At 48.4% G+C, this 4,441-nt stretch overlaps 1 non-coding gene across 1 annotated transcript; it reads left to right on the forward strand.

Annotated features, from left to right (window-relative positions):
• The first annotated feature begins 279 nt into the window (after positions 1-279).
• On the forward strand, positions 280-409 carry LOC112396538 (small nucleolar RNA SNORA11). The gene has a single exon (XR_003002591.1). It is a non-coding gene; the product is annotated as a small nucleolar RNA SNORA11 (small nucleolar RNA).
• The last annotated feature ends 4,032 nt before the right edge of the window (positions 410-4,441 follow it).

Here is a 4,441-nt window from a genome sequence, read left to right on the forward strand (position 1 = left end):
TGTCTGCTAATCCCAAACTCCTAGTTTATCCCTCCCCTTCCCCCTTTCCTCTTTGGTAACCATAAGTTTGTTTTTTATGTCTATGGGTCTGTTTTCTGTTTTGTATATAGATTCATTAGTATTTTTTTAGATTCCACATATAAGTTACTTCAAATAATATTGTCTTTCTCATTTTGACTTACTTCACTCAGTATTATAATCTGTATGTACATCCATGTTGCTGCAAAGGGCAAATTTCATTCTTTCTACGGCTGTAGCTGCCTTTTTAAAAAAGTTTTTGGGGTGTGCTCAGAGCAGGGGGCCTGAAGAAATGGCTCCTCTGTTTACAGCACACCCAACAGGAATCTGGGTTCATTGTAACAAGGGGCACAAAACTTGTGGCCTTCCTATGAACAAATACCCAACACGTCCCCCTGTACCAGTGGGACAGGGCTCAACTTTGGAAGAAAAGCTACAGTATTTAGTGGCGGAGTTTGCCACCTAGAGCCTGTCCGGTCCATGCATGCGTGGGCCATGAGTGGTCTTACAGACATAAAGGCTTTGAACCTCTCTCTTCAAGGAAAAAAAAGAAAAACAGATTCCAACTATACGCCATTCTGGAAAAGCAAAACTATGGAGACAATAAAAAGATCAATGGTTGCCAGGAGTTTGGGGGGAGAGGGGAGATGAAAACACAGAGTACAGAAGTTTTTATGAGTAGTGAAAATGCTTTGTATGACATTATAATGATGGATATATGTCATTACACTTTTGTCCAAACCCATAGAATGTTCAACACTATTCACTTCATTAAAGTGAACCCTAAGAGGAAAAAAAAAGCTTTTATTGTGAAATAATTTCAATCTTACCTAAAAGTTGCAAAAACAGTACAAACACATGCCATATATCCCCTTCATGCCATTTCATCAACTGTTAACATTAATGTCCATATAATACTATTATCCAATCTACAGTTCATAATCACATTTTTCCCACTGTCTCAATAATGTTCTTTCTAGCACTCTTTTCCGGTCCAAGACCCAATCCAAGAGTATTACACATGGCCTTTAGTTGTCATGTCTCTCCTGTCTCCTTTCATCTGAAATAGTTCCATGGCCTTCTTTGCTTTCCTTGACATTGACAGCTGTGAAGAATACAGGCCACTTGTGTTATGGAAGATCCCTCAGTCTGGCTTTGTGTCCGGTTTTCTCACGATTAAACTGAGTTCCATGTTTTTGTTTTTGGCCACGCTGTGAGGCTTGCAGGATCTCAGCTCCCCAACCAGGGGTTGAACCCAGGCCATGGTAGTGAAAGTCCAGGATACTAACCACTAGGCAACCAGGGAACTCTCTGAGTTTCTTGGTTTTAGGTGGGGACACCAAGTAAGAGATCCTGTGTCCCCCTCAGGGTACCACATAAGGAGGCTCATGAAGTCAGCTTGTTCCATCACTGGTGAGGTTAACTTTGATCACTTGGTGTCTGCCCGTTTCCTCCATTGTCAAGTTACTAATTTTCCCCTTGTAATGTCATTTTGGGGGACGTGCAAGGTTGGGACTAAGATGAGGTGAGCAAGGCACTTAGGGCACAAAATGTTAAGGAGACACTCACTTTCAGAGGGATGAAAGCACTGGTCCAGCCCCTGATAGGGAGATCCAATTGTCCCTTTTCTGCAGTGAAAGCTCAGAGTCCTAACCACTGGACCACGAGGGAATTCCCCGACTGTAGCTTTTCAAAAACACCTTTGAGGGACTTCACTGGTGGTGCAGCGGTTAAGAATCCGCCTGCCAATTCAGGGACACGGGTTCGAACCCTGGGCCGGGAAGACCCCACATGCCGCGGAGCAGCTAAGCCTGTGTGCCACAACTACTGAGCCTGTGCACTAGAGCCCCCGAGCCACAACTACTGAGCCTGTGCACTACAGCCCCCGAGCCACAACTACTGAGCCTGCGTGCCACAACTACTGAAGCCCATGCACCTATAGCCTGTGCTCTGCAACAAGAGAAGCCACCGCAATGAGAAGCCTGCGCACTGCAACGAAGAGTAGCCCCTGCTTGCTGCAACTAGAGAAAGCCCGCGCACAGCAACGAAGACCCAATGTAGCCAAAAATAAATCAATCAATAAATTTATTTTTAAAAAACACCTTTGAATTGCATAAGCAATTCCTCTGTCATCTCTTGGGAGGTTCAGGAGGCAATCCTGCAAACTTAAAATTATGATATCAAATTTGAAAAATAAAACAAATCAAATTCTGACATCAAATTTAGTCTCAATGAGAAGAGGAATCCAGGTGGATAGGGATAAAAACAGCAAAAGCAAAGCAAGTGGGGAGGGACTTCCCTGGTGGTGCAGTGGTTAAGAATCCTCCTGCCAGTGCAGGGAACACGGGTTGGAGCCCTGGTCCGGGAAGATCCCACATGCCACAGAGCAACTAAGCCCGTGCACCACCACTACTGAGCCTGTGCTCTAGAGCCCGCGAGCCACAACTACTGAAGCCCGCGTGCCTAGAGCCCGTGCTCAGCAACGGGAGAAGCCACCGCAATGAGAAGGCCATGCACCGCAAGGAAGAGTAGCCCCCGCTCGCCGCAACTAGAGAAAGCCCGCGCACAGCAATGAGGACCCAACGCAGCCAAAAATAAATAAATAATTAAAAAAAAAAAAAAGCAAGTGGGAAAGGGGATGTTGAGAAAACGTCACTGGTGCTGGGAGCAGAGGGTGTGGGCCAGGATTACTGTGTGGGACCCCGTGTTGGTCTCCCTGAGTCTGTCCTAACACAAACACCTGGCGTGCCTTCAAAACTCCAAGGGCCGTCATGTGGATCCTCCTCTCTAGGAGTGACAGGCTAATTGCTCACCAGGCGGAGCAGTAGCCGCCCCCACTCATCTCTCAGACCTCATCTCCCAGCCTCTGCCACGGCTCAGCTGCTCTGCTACGACAAAGCCATCACCTCCACCTTTCTGGCCTCAGGGACTCCGTGCTAGTTCCCGGGCCTGGACATTATGTCCCAGATCGCCATGTGGCTCCCTCCCTCCCCTCCTGCAGATTTTCTTTATTTCCTTTTTCTTTTTTTTTTAAAGACTAAGGATAGAGCTTACTTTATTTTTTTTTAATATTTATTTGTTATTTATTTATTTTTAGCTGCACTGGGTCTTAGTTGTGCCATGCAAACTCTTAGTTACGGCATGCATGCAGGATCTAGTTCCCCGACCAGGGATGGAACCCAGGCCCCCTGCACTGGGAGCTTGGAGTCTTACCTGCTGAACCACCAGGGAAGTGCCCCCTCCTGCAGACTTCTGCTCAACCTGGTCAGCGAGACCTTCTCTGAGCAAAGCCAAAGTTCCTGCCCACTCACTCCTACTCCCTACCTGCCTCCTCTGCTTCACTTTTCTCCAGAGCACTTCGGACCACGTACTTACAAACGTGTAACAGGACGGGTTTATTGTGAAGCTAATAAAGCTTAAGGAAAGATCCTAACAACGTTTTTACACGGCTACATGTTGATACTTGCAAAAGTAAAATGCTTAAGGTTCAGTTAGTTCAAAACAGCAGCTCTTTCCACTTCAGCACCCCCTCCCTCATACTTCCTGTAGTGGCTTTGTCCCACATCAACTTAGCTAAGCTGCAACCACATTGCCTTCCCCGCGTGGTCCCAGGTTAGCACTGGCCACTAGAGACATTTTGTGGGAGGCAGATGTGAACCAGCAGTCAGATTTTTGAAGCTCCTAAGGTTAGTTCAGGGTGCCCGGCAGTGTGGAAGCTTGCACTCAGGTCACTGATCTGATCCCCACTTAGATGGCACTAGGTAACACTCCACCGCTAGACCTTCTTCTTCCACACAGCTGGTCCTGCTGACCTACAGCGACTTCGGGCTCAACAGCAGACACAGGGGCAGCAGCCCACACAATAATCAGACCCGAGATGGCGGAAGAGTAAGACTCGGAGATCACCTTCCTCCCCACGGATACACCAGAAATACATCTACACGTGGAACGACTCCTACAGAACACCTACTGAAAGCTGGCAGAAGACCTCAGACCTCCCAAAAGGCCAGAAACTCCCCACGTACCTGGGTAGGGCAAAAGAAAAAAAGAAAAAACAGAGACAAAAGAATAGGGACGGGACCTGCACCAGTGGGAGGGAGCAGTGAAGGAGGAAATGTTTCCACACACTAGGAAGCCCCTTCGCGGGCGGAGATGGTGGGTGGTGGAGGGGGGAAGCTTCAGAGCCGAGGAGGAGAGCGCAGCAACAGGGGTGCGCGGGGCAAAGCGGAGAGATTCCCGCACAGAGGATCGGTGCCGACCGGCACTCACCAGCCTGAGAGGCTTGTCTGCTCCCCCACCGGGGCGGGGCTGGGAGCGGAGGCTCGGAAGACCTACATGCAGAGGCGGGGCCAAATCCAAAGCTAAGCCCCTGGTAGCTGTGAGAACAAAGAAGAGAAAGGGAAATCTCTCCCAGCAGCCTCAG

This window comes from Neophocaena asiaeorientalis, unplaced genomic scaffold (assembly GCF_003031525.2).
Source record: "Neophocaena asiaeorientalis asiaeorientalis breed wild unplaced genomic scaffold, Neophocaena_asiaeorientalis_V1.1 scaffold657, whole genome shotgun sequence".
Lineage (NCBI taxonomy): Eukaryota > Metazoa > Chordata > Mammalia > Artiodactyla > Phocoenidae > Neophocaena > Neophocaena asiaeorientalis.